General features: G+C 37.2%; 1 protein-coding gene and 1 long non-coding RNA gene across 3 annotated transcripts in view; one reads left to right on the top strand and one right to left on the bottom strand.

Annotated features, from left to right (window-relative positions):
* UBL3 (ubiquitin like 3) overlaps window positions 1–17,221 on the top strand; it is a 70,611-nt gene that overhangs the window by 28,967 nt on the left and 24,423 nt on the right. The window lies entirely within an intron of this gene.
* LOC307176435 overlaps window positions 12,398–17,221 on the bottom strand; it is a 98,928-nt gene continuing 94,104 nt past the window's right edge. The window contains exon 4 of the long non-coding RNA XR_013824758.1: window positions 12,398–16,696. This is a non-coding gene — a long non-coding RNA (uncharacterized lncRNA). The remainder of the gene's footprint in view (window positions 16,697–17,221) is intronic.

The raw sequence follows: 17,221 nt of genomic DNA, 5'->3' as shown, positions 1-17,221 counted from the left end.
ATGTCTGGTCAGTGACCTAAACAGTTTGTTCTCTTTTTCCTTTGCTCTGCAATAGGTTAGTAGTCATTTAAATAATTGATGTTAAGTGTCTCTGAATTCCTGTGGTTTGAAGGCTTTGCAGATACTATTAACTTTCTCTTCCTGACTGAAGAGGATGTGTGTGATAGTATCTTTTTTCCTTAGTCCAAATTTAGACTTCTTGATCATGAATTAGAAAGCTTGTGAGTATATCTGAACTAGAGGTAAAGTATGGCTATTTTCTTATTTTTTAGCTTTATTTTGCTTCTTTTCTTCACTCCTTTATGCAGTTAAGGGTGAATGGAGAGCTAAAAATAAACATTTGCAAACAGTTCAAGCTAGAGGTTATTTTTCTATAAGCCTTGAACTGAATAAAAGCAAAAGTTTAAAAAAATTCTCTGAATCAAGTTTCATTTGGAATCCTTGGCTTACAGAGAAGGCATTTCTTTATGTCTGGTTGCCACTCACCCAGCTCTCTGCTCTCCCATCTCTCAAAACCCTGACCCAGTTCTGGATCCGAGTAGGGATTGGCCACATGTGCAAGTGTATCCGTACATGTACATGTGTACCTGTGAATTTGCACTTGAATATCCCTTTTAACAACCTTGATGACCTTCCGTTGGCTGGCAATTTTTTTTTCTCCTGTGATTACTTTCTGCTTTTAGAGTTGGATTACATACAGGTTGACATTCAAAACATCACAAGCCTCTAGAAACCCTGTTTTTTTCTAATACATTTAAGCTCTTTTGTTTATGGCCCTTTCCTTGTGCCTCCCCTGACCCATTCTGCCATTACAATTACTGCAACTATCCTCCTCATCGCACATCCCCAACCCCCAAGAGTGGGGAGGGGACTGTGGCAGTGATTAAATCACAAGAGCAAGCCCAGACAACTGAAATCATATTTTTAAAAATTCAAGGTTTCTGCTGCTTCTGCAGATCTGTCAAACAGGAGGCAAAGTAAACAGAGGAACTGAAATTTATTTATTGAGATTTTTATTTTAAACATTATAGCATACTGAGCTATGTAGTAGTAGCCTTTCCCCGTGTTGACATCCAAAGTCTAAACTAGAAAATGCTTCCGTTCCTTTATTCCAGAACGAATGAAATAAAGCAGACAAGAAATTAAATTCATGTATTCACCTTCTCCGTATGATTTTAAAAGTCGAAGTGGTTTAGCATGTAGCACTGTAGCTTGGAATTGAACAGTCCTCAGCACGAAATGTCCAGGGATAAAGAGGACACAGCATAGCGGCATTGCCACAGGTTTGTCTTGCTCTTGAGGATCGTTACATGCAGCCAAGGTAATTCATGTTCCATGTCTTGAATCAAGATACAATACAACATAGGATAGATAACCCCTAATTTACGTAGTGGCTATATAGCAATCTCTGCTGTGCAGAGTTTAGCCAAGACCAAGAAAATAACAATGAAGGCCTCTAAACAGCAATTTTTATAATCAATTCTTATACCCAAATTGATTTTGATTACAAGATTTCCAGAGGTCAACATTGATGGCATAGTTGCTCTTATTTTAGACACAGTTTAAAGCTGATTATCTTAGCCCAGAGCAAGAGAGAAGCTCTCTGGGTAGCCACAACAGGCAGCTTCTATTATAAAAAACTCTTTACTATTAGTTGGTTCTAAAAGTAAATTCCCTAAATTCTGTGATTATATTTCATAATCTAGTAAGTTCAATACCTTCAGTGCTTTAACTGAGGAGAAGAAGGGGCTCTATGCAAAGTAACATAATAGGATCCCGCATGCCGCAGAGCGGCTGGACCCGTGGGCCATGGCCGCTGGGCCTGCGCGTCCGGAGCCTGTGCTCCCCAGCGGGAGGGGCCACAGCGGTGAGAGGCCCGCGTACCACACACAAAAAAGAAAAAAAGTAACATAATAATAGTAACATTAACATAATTAAATAATACTGAAAAGAGAATTCCTAGCAAGCATTCTGAAAGTTTAGGGGAAAATATCCCTGAGCACCTACCTAATAGGTCCTAAAGGCTAGGTGTGTGATAAATGAAATTTATAATGGCTCCATGCAGGGACTGGTTATTTGATAAATATTGAAAGCTTATCTCCATTAGAAATGTATAGGTTAGTTGGCCCCAGAAGATAAAGTTAAGAAAGGACTGTATGGGTTTTCCTTTATTGCATTAAGAGAGTTTTCCAGACATCTTCCGCTGCGTGCTTTTCTGTTTGGACTGGAATCCATGTAACCAACCTGTGAATGATAAAGCCAATTGTTTGCCCAGGTGTGGAACTCATCTAGTAACTTAGAGTTAGATCTCTATGCAGTACAGGAAGCACAGCTTCCTGTAAATTTCCACAAAATGCCAGTAATGTTGCCTTAATTTTTGTTTTGTGGTTCTGAATTGAGAAGAGAGTACGTATTTGGGGATTAAATAGTATTCAGAAGACTGAGAATAAAACAAGGATGTTTTTAGCTTTGCAGTGGGTTAAATATATGCCTTGACTTCTGGCCCTCCCAAATTTATTCAGCAAACTTCTAACTTGGTAAAGTAATTTTAATCTCTTTGATTCCTTTTTCCGTGGCAGATTGGTAATTCATGGTAACTTCTCAAAGTATGTGTATTTACAATTCTATAGCCTCCAGACTAGAGGATCTCAGAGGTTTTAAGCCGATGTATTTTAAGATGTATTTCCCCCATCTACTTTCCACTTGACTAACTCCTATTTGAGATCTCGGTGTAGGAGCCCCTTTTCTCTGGGATGCTGTTCTAGGCCTTTTAAGTCTGTGTTGGTGCTTGTTGGCTCTGTGCCTGTGAGTGACACAGGATTTCTTTTGTAGTGCTGAGTTACACTGGATTGACATTTCACTTGCTACTTTGTTTTGCCTGGGGTTGGGTCAGTTCATGTGGGTTAGGAACTAATAATAATATTTTTTAAATGTTTGCTCAACATGTATTTAATGGAATAAGGATAAACTAATTTTATTTTCATAACATTTCCACATAGAAACAAATACCTTACGGCTTCATTTCTGCTTGCTAAAGCAAGGTCAATTTTCTAAAAAAGAAATAGACAAAACATTTCCCAAGTTTTGGTAGTTTTAATTCATGAATTTTCTAAAGCAGAGAGCTTCTTAAAGGGCATTTAAAATTTAGATGATAACATTTATTATTCCTGATAAAAATCTCTATACTGTTCAGTTTTAGAGCTTGAGCTGACTTTAGCCATACATGGACAGTATAGTCCTGCGGTGCTTTAGTGTCCCTTATAGACCTGAATTCCTAGACAGCAGCCCCCCTCGGCCCTGCTTAATCACACTCTGGTTTCCCCACTGAGAGCATGAGACTTGTGCATCTTATTCAGCCTTGTATCTTGGGCCTGTATGGTGCTTGAAAAAGAGTAGGTGTTCAGTGACTCTTTGATGGATTGTTGGAAAAGTATTAGTTTTTCTCCCCTGTAAACCATGTGGAAAATTTGGCTTGGAAAGTCAGAATTAAAATCTTTATTATTGTTTCTTATTACATAGTTGGTGTATACCTATATGAAATGACCTATTCATGTGAAGAATAGAAGCTTTTAGCAGGCTTTCAGATTGTTACCATGAGTTTCATTTCTAGATTAAGTTTTCTGTTTGGTAGAATATAAATTTGTTCTTCTTGATAACATCTATAAGCCAGTTGGTATGCTCAGTTTAGTTAAGGACTTAGTAAAATAGGTAATCTGCCGAAAGATATTGTTGCGCTTATGATATTTGAGGTAATTAAACAATCTATACTTATCATACTGGCTGTAAATGAATGAGAGAATTTCACAAAATCTTTAGTCAAATAACACATAATTTTTTTTTTAAAACCTTCTAAGTTAGACCTGAAACTGCTGTTTCCTCTTTGGTTAGGCTTAATAGGAGTGAATTCCCATGAGTGAATTCAAGGAGCCTGATTTGGGTTCCTTCTTTTGTGACTCTGAACATTATTTCATTAGATAAAGCAGAACGGTGTCACTAATATTCACTAATGACACCTTTGTCCTCTAACGATTTTCATCTTATTTCACAAGTGACTCTGTTTCTCCTTCTCCAAAGTATATGAGAGTGCCTTGAACAACATGGGTTTGGACTGCACGGGTCCACTTGCACATGGATTTTTAAAAAATAGTAAAAACCACAGTACTACACGATCTGCAGTTGGTTGAATCTATGGGTACAGAACCATGGATACGGAGGTACTGTATCTATGGAGGGCTGACTGTAAGTTACACTCGGATTTTCAACTGCTCAGAGGGTCCAGGCCCCTATCCCCCCATGTTGTTCTAGGATCAGCTGTATTTTGGTGTGTTGTTTAAAGGTTGCTTTATTTTCATTGAAAAGAATGAATTATGCAGAGTAAATTAGAAAATGAGAAATAACAGTTTAAGGAATTGAATACAATTTTCTGTATTTAATTTAACTAAGTTTTGTTTTTAGTGTTTATCTAAGTTTTGATGCTTATTGAAGGTTATTTCCTACCTCACTGCCAAAAAAAAAAAAAATTTGTGACTTTCAAAAAGAAAAATAAAATCTGGGCACTAGGTAGAGAAGTGTTTCTGAAGAGTCTATACAATTAATAAAGTTTGCCTCTTATTTGGCTCTGAGCTTCCTGTGGGCAGAGCAAGAAGAGGTGCCTCAGTTGTAATAAGATTAGCATTGTTCCTAAAATAAAACTATACCAGTTGCTTAGGAAAAGGAATTTTCTTTCTGACACTGAAGTCTGAGAGAAATTTCAGACTTACACATGCCTTTCTAAAGGAGACATTGGGTAGCACAGTGAGTAGCTCTCTCCAAGTAAATGTAATAGAGAGTTTTAAATAGCATAACTCTTAGTCACAATTGGGTAAAACTGATTCTTTAAAGAACAGTACTGTCCAACAGAAATAGAATGCAGCAATACAGATAGTTTAAAATTTTCTAGTGGTCATATTAAAAAAGTAAAAGAAATGGGGGAAATCAATTATTTAAATATATTTTCACTTAGTATATCCAAAATATTATCATCTTAACATGTAACTAGTATAAAATTATTAATAGTATTTTACATTTTTTCGTACCAAGTCTTTGTAATCTACTTATAAAACATTTCAATTCAGATGTTAAATTTTCATTGGAAATACCGTGTGTATTTAGATTTCATAAAATCTACATTTCAAAAGTAAATTCACACACCCACATTCCAGACATAAAGTTTTCCTATAACTGAATCTCACATCAGATTTTAAATTTAAATTAATTTCAAGTCTTCAATAGCCACATATGGCCAGCAGCTACCTTACTGAACAGTGCAGCTGTAGAATACCTACAGCAGAAAAATCTTCCCCAGGGGTACACGTCAGCGTCACCCGGGACCTTCAACATGTGCCCTCGGAAATGAGTCAGTAGGTTTGGGGTGGTTCTTGGTGTATGTATTTTGGAAAAGTTTCCCAGATACATTCAGATTTATACTTAAGAATTACTGACCCAGAAGAGAAAATAAGTTGCATGTACTTAAAGTAATGTAACCATGAGTTTACAACTAGGCTTTCAGTTAAGAGTAGCAAAAGGGCCACAGTGAAGGTATTCTGCATTCCCAGCCTGAAAATTCTGAGATTGAATTTTGAATTGGCTAATTGCTGCGCTGATTTGAACGGGAGGGTTTATGTGGGGAATAAAGTAAAGGGGGTGGAGAATGGTGAGTGACTGTCAGTAAATGACTGGAGAGAATTGTGGGCATCAGGACATGGTCCCTGTGGCTCCTTTGGAACAGTTCTTGAGGAACACAGGAATTCAGTTAGGCCCTTTAAGAATTGATAAGATTTAGAAGGGAGAGCATTCCAAGGACAGGCACTTTAGTACAATTTCAACCTATACTGGAGAAGAAACTTGGAAAGGAGATGCAAAGCCAGAGTAAAGGAGGAAATGCTACACTTGGCTATTTGAAAGGAGGTAGGAATGCTTTTTGCTGGGGGGAAAAAAGAAAAAAAACTTAAAAAAATAGTAAATAATAAATGACTTTATCAATGAAGACGCTTAACTATCTTAAATCTGGAGAAGGGCAGTCTGGTTTAGCAGTTGGTGGTACCATCGAGCAGCCAGGGTTTCCCATTATTGGAGATGGGCTTTTCATCCTGTGCTTGTTGTCCTGTGGCTTCAGGATCGCATGTGGCTCCAGATATCACAAGCAGTTCAAAAGGCAGGAAGGGCAGAGGGCAAGCGGCAGTGTGGAGGGCATGGCAGGGACAGCCCAGCTACCATTTTCCTTCAGCACTTTCTTCTTATCAGCAAAGGGTTTCATTTCCTAGGAGCCCCCATCAGTCTTCCTTGTACCTCATTGTTCACAACTAGATCACATGCCACTCCTAGTTGCAGTGGAATTTGCTATAGTTCTGATGTCTTCTTGTATTAAACATTGCTTCTTTTAAAAATACTCTTACTGAGGAAGGAATGAAATGAACATATCATGTACCTGCTAGCATCGTGTTTAGCTATTATGGCTTAAAACAAGTGAGGGGTTTACATGCCTCCTCCAGCAAGAAATCTGGAAGGTGGCTTTTTAGGGCTAATACAGTGGCCTGAGACTGCCCTCAAGGAACCAGGCTCCTCCTGTCACTCCACTCTACTCTCCTTAGCCTGTGGATTTCCTTCCCGTGGTCTAAAGATTACTGTAATTCCGAACATCACATTATGTTCCAGGTGGTGAAAAGGTGGAAGGACAAAAGGCTTTTCCTGAGCAGCACTTTATTTGAGAAAGAGCCCTTCCTCCCCAGGTACTTTAACCTGTACCCCATTAACCTGAAGTTGTCAAGGGCCCATGCGTACATGGGTGCTGGAAATTTGAGTATCTCTTTCAGGCCTTTATTGTAGAGGCTGGAAATTCATAACTGTTAACGGTGAGCAAAAACACACACCACCAGCATAGTAGCCAGCCTTTCAAACAGAGTAGCTTTGCGTCCCCGTGTGTCCTGTGTGCAGCTGGTTTTTCCTACAGAGTGCTAGTTCTTCATCATAGTTTGTATTATAAACAATATTGGTTCAAATAAGGTAAATCATGTTCTTTAATTGAATTTAAAATATCTAATTCCTATGGAGAAAACTCACTTTTGTAGGAAAAATGGCTGTGTTTTCACTCAGTGGGATATAAGAAGTCATTAAATATTTACAAAGGTTGTGCACAGAATAGACTGCACGCCACTGAAACTGTTCTAGGTCATTAGTGATCTCTAGGTTACAAATCCAGAAGACGCTTCTCTGTCTTCATCTTACTCGACCTCTCAGCAGAACTTAAAGTAGTATAGCATCTGGTCTTCCTTTAAACACTTTCTTTTGGTTCCCATGACCCCACACAGAGCTGTCTTGCTCTCTCATCAGCCCCTCCCTCTCAGTTTCCTTTGCCAGCTCTGATCTGCCTTCTGAATGTTAGCCTTCTTCAGGGCTCGGGCTGGGCTCTCTTCTTATCTTATTAGCTACTTTATCCTACAACAGCCAAGGTGATCTGCAGTGGAATTTGGATCATGTGCCTCCCTGTTTAAAACTTTTAAATGGTTTCACAGTACATTCTGAGCACTACTCAGACTCCTCCCGGCCTGTGTGGGATCTGGCCCGTGTGCCCTTCAGCCTCATCTGTACCAGCCTTCCTCGGCTGCTAGGCTGCCCTTAGCGTTCGTGTTCTCTTTCCTGAAATGCACAGGTTTTTCCTTTTCTTCCTTGAAGTCTTCATAAACGCTGTTCCCACTGCCTGGAGTGTCCTACTGCCTATTCTTTGTGTTTCTGGCTGCTAGTTTAGGTCTCAGTGTAAGTATCATCTCCTCAGAGAGCCCTTCAATGAAACCTTCCTAAAGCTCCCTGTTCTAGAGCCTTGTTTCCTTTATAGCACTTTCTTACAGGTTATCTTTTGTTTGTTTGCTTGTTTACATACCCAGTGTGTCCACAGTAGGTGCTATTTTTTTTTTTTTTGGCTGAATGCATGATTAATACCATGGAGAGATTCTTAACATTATCTTGAGGAAAAGAAAAAATTTATATTCATACTGTGTAAAAAAAATGTTAATAGTCTTTAGATGGTGGGAATCTGTTTTTTTTTAATAGCAAAAGAAAAAAACTCTTCTAACTTGCAGTTTTACATCTAGATATAACTTTCGAGATCATTGAATACAATCAGTACCTCCCTAATCAGAGAACATGGACAATAATATGCTAGTTTACATTTTTACAAACAGATGTAGAGTTTACAAAATACATTCACATACTGTCTCATTTGAGCTTCAGAATAGGTTGTGAGTAGTTAGGGTATTCTCTGTATGTAAGCCCTGATCTAGCCACCAGGCATGTGACCTTGGGTAAGTCATCTGCAGAACGAGAAAATGAGGGTGGTGTGAATATCCAGTAACTTAATATATATCAAAACATTTTTCAGACTCTGCAGTATGAAACAGTTGTTGATAGTAGTGATGTTACAACTAAGAAACTTAGCTCCCAGAACAGTCAAGTAATATGTCTGGGATGTCACAGCTATTAAGTGCTAGGTCTGATAACCAAACCCAGGCTGTACAGTGAACTGGAAAAACCTTCCACTTAACTTTGGCAAGATATTTAACCTCAGTTAAGCCTCAGTCTGCTCATCTGGAAAATAAAGATAATATCTGCTTTATATAATTATAGTTAGCACACTTTCTGACACATGGTAAGTAGTAAATCCTATTGTTATCACCACCAACAATAATATCAAGCATGTCAAAAATTACTAGAATGGTAGTTTGATAAGTCTTACAGGTTTTCTAATTCTTTGCTGAATTCCCTCATTTGAGAAGCAATTCACATATATGTTGTATAATAGCTGTGCTGCAGCATAGTAAGACCACTTAGAAGTGGTTTGTTTTCCACGTTATTTTCTAATTGTACATGCTTCAGGCTACCTTATTCAGATTTAAATTATGAAAATAATAATGGTTTAAAGACTGAAACATTTGTAGAGTGATTGCAGACATTCAGAGGACCTTGAGTCTTTGGAATAAGGATTGTTAGCAAGCATGTGGAATGCAGCTGCTGCTTTTTAGGGTTACCTCTTCAGTGGTTGCTATGGCTTGTTAGAGACAGCATCGTGATCCTGGTAATCATGGTATTTTCCTCTTCCTCTCTAATGGCCCCCTACTGATTTTATTGACGCACTTTAGGGAGAATGATTAGCTGGTTCCGTACTTGTACCATGCCTTCATTAAGGATATTTAATAATGCTGCCACAAATACCCACTCTGTAAAAAACTGGCCAATGGTGAGAGGAAGTAGAAGGAAGTACAGACACAGAAGGAATTGAAGTTCTTGTGTTTCCTGTCCTTAAGGAGTTTATAGTCTAAATAGGAGTTACATGTTTAATTGATGCTCAAAGGATTAATAGGCCTAAATGTATGGCAAACCTCATATACAAGGCAGGAAATAATTGAGCAAGGTTAGGAAAAGGACAAATTAAGGATAGTCATTTTATTCGATTGAAGCGAATTATTCCTTATATATAAATATGAGACTAACAGCACTTTAAGGTCTTAGAATTTAGAGTAAATGTTCATACTTATTTTATCTGATCTTTGCAGTAGCCATTACAGGTAAAGTAACAGTCATTAAAGTGCCTCCCAGATGCATGTAGGTAATGTATGTAATGTGAATTAAATAACAGATTTGAAAACATATTGGGGAATGTCAGGAGGGAATTAGGAGAGTAGTAGTCTCCAGCACTATCCTGGCCTAACGTAAATGTGTTAGGAGACCTTAAAGAAGATGAGGGGTATTCACCAGAGAACCATATGTTGATGAAAACATCCTGTGGAGACATTACCCTCCTTTAATTCTAAGATTCTGTCTGTACTCCTCAAACATATTTTACTCACCAACTAAGCTTGTGTTGACTGTATTACATCTCATTCACAAAATAACAAAGCATCTAGCATATACTTTTCCTCTTTCCTTTCCTTTTTTGTGACCTGAAGAAATGTACAGTTTTGTTGGGGAGACAAAAACAAAGACAAACCAACAGAACACGGGTGCACAGAACACACAGGTGCACAGAACACAGAATATGGGGAATAAGAAAAATACATTAAGATTTTTTTTTTCTTTAGAGCCTATTTGATTAGGTGGTGTTTTCGTAAGGTATTTCTACTAATAAATATGTAAATGATTAATGTGTAAGTACATGAACTGCTTTTTCCATGGCACTGTAATTGAAATGTCAGTTGTTAAAGAAAAGAGACACTTACATGTTCTCTTTACGTGGCAGGGACTTCCTGCCCTCAAGTTTTTTCCTAAAATTTTCCTGTCATTTCCTTAAATCTAGAATAGGAAACCCTTGGGGAACAGCAGCTGAATTTAGAACAGTACCTAATTAAAAAGCTGAAGGAATCTGCAAATAATACCTTTTAGTAGAATGGCCTTACCAGTTGTGATCAGAATTCAGACCAAGTCATGAAAAAGAGCCAAGATTATATCCTTGTTAGTTTATCACCTAAAAGAACTGTGGCTCCAAAAGGTAGAAAATATATGGAATACATACAAACCAAGTTCAGGGTTCTTATATATTTACATGGGAAGACATTCACATATCTTAAAATTCAGATAAATGCCACATCTAATCAGTATTGTAGCCACCCGAGTAGAGTTATAGATTTCTTAGAGTAAACAGAAAAATTAAGCATATATACATTAATAGTAAACCTGAATCTAAGGGTCAGAGTCGTCCCACCCAAGGTAGCGGCACCATTCATATTGAACGGATCGTTGATTATTTTGAGTTTTTTTCATTTTTTATTATAATTGTTGACTGCAGAGGCAGATGATTTGTATGTATATGTTTGACAACTTTCTGGCAGGTAACGGTCAGTGTCTCGTTTGGAGGTCAGGAAGACATCCTTTAGGTTGGAGGCAGGCTGCTGAGGGACCTGTCTCCTTCTCTAAGTTCTGGCGTCACTGATGCAGCAGCTATCCTGCAGGTTCAGCGGGCAGTTGTGGTTGCAGGCAAGGGTCTGTCCCTGGGCCTCTCTGATCTTGAAGAAATCTTAACAGCTGAGATGGTAGCCCTAAAAGTTTCATGGGAAAGTTATCCCAAAATTGTTTGTGACGGTATAATTTTTTTATTAGACAAATGTCTTTTACTTTCTGGAAGATTTTGAATTAAGTTTAAAAAGAATACACAAATAAGCAATCTCTCCATATTTGGCAGTTTGTGTAGTTTTCATAGTTAAGAGAATTAGACGTCTTTGAATAATAAGACTGCCTTATAATTATAATTTTAAAACCTTTTCATCATAGAAAGTTTCAAACATTCATAGAAGTGGAAAATATAGTCTAAAGGACTCCTATGTACCTATTACCATGCTTCAACAATTAAAAACATGTATACCATTCTTATTATACCTATTCACCACCATCCTCCCCCAACAAGTTGTTTTTAATAGAGTATTTTAAAACAAATCCCAGGTTTTTGGTCATTTTTCCTTAAATTCTTAAGTATGAATCTCTAACAGATAAGAATCTATATAATCATGACTTCATTAGCACAGTAATTCCTTAATAACATTTACTCTGCAGTCCATATTGAGATCTCCCTTATTTTACTTAAGAGTTGGTTTGTTCAAATTAAGATCTAAAAGGGTTTGCACGTTGCATATGATTATGTCATTTGAGTATCTTTTATTCTCTTAGTTCCCTCCCTCTTTAACACCCTTTCTCTCTCTCTTCCTATGCCATTGACTTGTTGGAAGAGCTGGACATATGTCTTGTACAATGTACTGCATTTTGGGTTTGGTTTAAGTTTTGCTTTTTCATAGTGTTATTTTATTTCTTCCTCTATTCCTCAGTTTTCCTGTAAACTGGTATTGAAGTCTAGAGACTCAATTAGATTCAGGTTCAATGTAATTCCAATTCTTAAAAATTGAGAAATAATTCACATACCATAATATTCACCCTTTTAAAAAGTGTACAGTTCAGTGGATTTTTTGGAATGTTCACAGAGTTGTGTAAACATCTTTTTAAGGTATCTTTAAACAGAAACACATATAAAATCAGGTTATGTATTCATTGGTTGATGAAATTGTTACCAGAGGCTCACAACCTAACCCTAATAGTAGTGGCTCAGTATCCTCTTCCTCAGTGTTCATGAAACTGTGTAGAACAGAACTACTACGTATAATGAGAATCAACTATACCTAGGACTGGAATTGCTGGATCATAGGACAGCTCTGTGTTTAACGTTTTGAGGACCTGCCAAACTGTTTTCCAGAGCGGCTGTACCATTTTACATTCCCCTCAGCAATATTTGAGGATTCCAGTTTCACCACACCTTTGCTAACACTCATTGTCTATTGCTTTGGTTATAACCATCCTAGTGGGTTTGAAATGATATCTTATTGTGGTTTTGATTTTGATTTCTCTGATGGCTGACTAAATGATGCTGAAGTCAATGTACTTACAATGTAAAAGATGTAATTGATATGATGTTTTTTTGCTTGTGATTTCTAAGATAAACACTTATAAGTATTTACATTACTGTGACATTGACAGGAATTTAAGGTTCATGTTTTTATAAGTTTAGTTTATTAGTTTTATAGAAATTATTAAGTAATTGGGAAGATTTGCTATCAGGTAGTTGAAATATGTAAAAAGGAAAAAAATCTATTGAATTTATAATTGCAGTTTAAAATTTAAGAAGTTAATCAAAAGTCAAGTGATACATTTTGACAGATTTGTAAATTGAATAAAAATTAAAGGTAATTTTAGAAGCTAGAACTTGGAGACCCTGTCTCTTCATTTCTTTCTCTCTAGTTTGAGTCATCGCTGAGCTCTCTCTTCATCCTCCAGCCCTTCGCCCCTGCCCCTGCCTTCTTGTCTTCACAGAACAGCTAGTCCAGAACTAGTCCTGTATGCGCACCAGTGAATCTTTTGGATTTGAACCTCTGTTAGTAGTTCCTTTGAATCTTTGTTTCCTGGGGTGAGGAGATGGTGCTCCAAGATTGGTGTTGCCAAGAGCAGTGGAGGGGGAAATTGACAGAAAATGAACAGATGATGCTATCAAGCCCCCAGTAAATACAACATAGAAGACAACATTAAGAACAGGAATCAAAGTTATTCAATTTAGGGTATTTCTGGAGTGGTTAGTAGAAGTCATCGTAATTGTTCCTCCGTTTAACTTCCTGATAGAGATTATTTATTGATTTGTTTTTACTTTTATTTTTAAAAAGCAGGACAACTCAGATTTGTTTATTTAGGAAGCATACATTTTGGAGACAAATGGAGTAGTCCAGGGGCTTCAGCCAGGGACCAGGGGCTCTGACCACGAACACTTATCCTGAAGTAAATTCTACGTGCACATATGTGAATAATTCATTAAATAATAGTGACTGAGTGAAGTAATGAAACCAGCCTCAGAAGAATCTTTTACAGTGTCAGATGAGTCATTTGAAGTAAAAAACCATGATGTACTTTTAAAACTTTGGATGCTCTGCAGGCTGAACTAACTAAAACTTGTCAATAATTATAGGAAATTTAGCCTAGTGGCTGAAAGTGCAGGCCCTGGAACCAGGGTTGGATTGAAACCCAGCTCTGGTACTTCTTAACCAGGTTTGGGTAGGTTATTTAGTCTCTGCTTAGTTTCCTCCTCTGTAGACACGGGCGTAGTAATAGTAACTTTCCCATAGGGTTGGTGTGAGGATCAAATGAGTCAACATAGGAAAAACACCTAAAAGATGACCTGGCACACAGTAAGAGTTATGGGTGTTTGCGATTACTAATAATGTTACTGCTTTTCACTGCATATTAGGTGTATTTTAGTCATATTATTACAATAGATTAAATAGACTTAGGAATTCGCTGGGAAACTAACTGCCGTAAATAGCCTTTTTTCTATAGAAATGTAATCCAGATTTCAAACAGTGGATTTACACGTGAAGCCTTGGGACATCAAAGCTTATAAATGAGAGGTGGTTAGGATCCAGATGACCTAGTATTTGCTAGATTAAAGTCACTACCAGGAGAGTTGTTCCTCGAAGGCATGAGGTCCTATGCACATAAAAATTTATGTATATGTGATCAAAACCACTAATTCCATTCATGAGTGAGTAGCCTGAATACTTGAATGTGAAATGAGTGTTTGCAGTCTTATCATTTAGGAGTGCCAAGAAAGACTGTTTGGGCTCCAGGAGGTAATAATCATAACACTACCTTTGGGTAGAATTCTGCCTTTGTTAGTTGTAGTCCTGATGCATTTAGTTCTTCCCCACAACTGCTGCAAGAAAGCATAATCAAATGCATAGCATTGTGGAATTACTTTTGAAGAAAATGGAAAAAATAATTTTTTTATATTCCCTAAGAAAGCAATTTTTATGCCCTATTAGTACTTTCTAAAACGGAAGATAGAGTAAGGACAGTATGTTAGGGATTGGTAATTGTTCAAACATTAACGTCATGAATCTTCTGAAAATAAGCTCTAATATAAGAAATCAAAGTGATAGGAACACTGTTATTAAGTTCTTACAATGAGAGATCGAGAGACTCATTAAATATCTTTCCCAGACTTTTGTATCTATTTTATGGTGTTCGTTACTCTGAGCTATTGTTGATATATGTTAGAAACTTCTGAAATTCCTCACTTATTCTTGTGGATTTTGTTTAATAGACATGAGCGTAGGCTATTTTATTGATTTAAAAAATAGAGCATTGCTCAGCGTATAGCATATAGTCCAAGTCAGAAGATAGTCATACTTAACTGACCTGCGCCAATTTATTTGGATTTCTAACTATCTTCTGTTTTTTTATACCTTAGACAATTTTTCTTTAACTCTGAACCTAAGTTTCTAAATTTGCAGAAAGCATAAGTGATATTTTCTAGCTCAGTGCCAGGAGTTCTTTAGTTCTTGAATTGTTTCTCTGGCAAAGATGCATTCTACTCTTTTCATGTCCATGTTTCTAGACAATTGTCTAATCTGCTCATAACAGTCTTTCCTCTTTATAAATATTCCTTCTTTTGCTCTCTGTTAGTCATTTACTTTTTCCCAGGAGTTCATCTGCCCTTTTCCTTAACTATTTCTTTGTAAAATTTTTCCTTTAGTTTTAATTTGTACTTTACTACTGTGTAGTTTTCTTCTTTATTTCCCCTCTTTGAAACCATCTGCTGCCACTGCATTTGCTCTCTGTATTGTAATGCTAAATGTTTTGATGCTGCTGGATTTATATTTATATTCAGTAACAACTTTTATGAACATACAGTTCTTGTGTTTTTTTAAATGACTAGCACGATGCCTTCACCCCCAATGATGAACACTTAGTGATTGCGTTAATTAATAACGTTCTTAGCGTAGATGGTACACCCTGCATAGATGCAGAATTTTGTGCTATATTTTCCTCATAATTGTACTTAATATTATATGCTGATGTTGATGCATTTACATGTCTGCCTTTTTCATTTCCTGCTTGTTTTGTAGAGTTCTGCTGCTAAATAATTTTGTCACACTAAACCTACGTAAAATCATTTATTATGGTTTTAAAATTTAATAAATAATAATGAATAAAACAGTTATATTCAAGGAAGAATTCATGAGTATTCCAGAGACATTAATTTATAAATGAGAACCTCAATGTTAAGAGCACATGAGGTTGTGGCTATCTGGGGCACCACTGAGTGACAGTATCACTAGGCACAGGTTGATGCAAATTGTCTGTGTGAGCTGAATAGGCCTGTGAAGCACAGGCAGCCTGGAACAATCGTCGTCTTCATAGCCAGACAGAATGTATTCTTCTTAAACAGGAGAGTTTGCTATCACTTTTGAATAATGAGTTGACTACAAACATACTGTAAAGAATAGGATGATTTTTTAAAATGTCTTTTTCTTTTTTCCCTCTTCAGGGTAACTGTTTTTTATTATCACTACGGGCTGTTTCAGGGCACGTAGTCCATGATAGTTGTGTGTGGAAAACAGTGAGTCTATCATCACCTAACTGTGTATAATAGTAAAAACATTAGAATACATATTTTTCTTGGTAGTTGTTGGTAGATCCACTTCCTGGTTATACTTGAAGTATCCTGTTACATTACATTATTGAAATATTTTAGGAATGTTGGCTGTAGTCTGGCATATTCTGGTACATTATTCATTCATCTTCCAGTATATTAAATACGTAGTATTTTTCAGGCACGGTGACTGAGGTTAACTATATGAATTAATTTAAAATGCAATTTTCGTCTTTAGAGCTAAAAGTAGGATTTAATTGGGAAACAAAACCCAGCCAAAGGCTCATCTCCAAAATTGTTTTGTCGCACACACATAAGCAACTGTGCTTGTGTATGTTAAGTTAGCAACTTATGAAAGAAGAGAACTATGAAGTTTTAAGATTGATTTTGCCACCCTCAAGGACCATGATTTAATTGGAGAGTTAAGACACATGACATAAACTGTATCTTCCTACAATAAATGATATGATATATGTAGGATGACCTTATTATTTATTGTCTAGATTGAGATATTTCTGCGAGTAAAAGGGGGCACTGTGCATCATAATAGCGAGACAACAATTATACAACAATGATCACAATTCTTCCAGGCAAATGTGGACACATAGGGCCACCCCAGTACACACCCATGATTGGGTAGAAACTCTGAGGTAGGAATGAGCAGTGTAGGCTGAAGTTGTCACATAGGCTTCAAAGGAGACGTTAGAACTGAAAGAGAGGAATCAGGAAGTCATTCTTGTGATTCTCGCCAGGATAGGATTCATAATGAATATATCAATTTGGCTGGAGTAGAAATTTGCCGAGGGAAATAGTATTACAGTCAGCCCTCCATATCTGTGGGTTCCGCATCCGTGGGTACAGAGACCCTAAGCCTACTTACTGTACTATGCCATTTTGTGTAAGGGATATGGGTATCCGCCACGGCCCTGGAACCCCAATCCGGTGGATACCGAGGGACAGCTGTGGTTGGATTGGACTGAGAAGTTTCGACCGTGACTATGTGATCTTGAGAAGTTACTTCACCTCCGTGTCCCCATTTACCATCTATAAGATGGAGACAGTAGTACCTGTCTCACAGGGTTGTACGTCCACGAGCTGCATACTTTCATGCAAAGTACTGTGTAGCACGTTCCAGTGATAAGTAAATGTTAGCTACCTGTAGCACACTGACAATTTTAATTGTCAAAAATGTTTGGGAATGTGCAGGGTGGATTGGGGGTGAGAGAGGCAGCA

Source organism: Stenella coeruleoalba (assembly GCF_951394435.1).
Source record: "Stenella coeruleoalba genome assembly, chromosome: 18".
Classification (NCBI taxonomy): domain Eukaryota; kingdom Metazoa; phylum Chordata; class Mammalia; order Artiodactyla; family Delphinidae; genus Stenella; species Stenella coeruleoalba.
The sequence above is the reverse complement of the archived record's forward strand: the minus strand, read 5'-3'. Positions and strand labels throughout refer to the sequence as shown.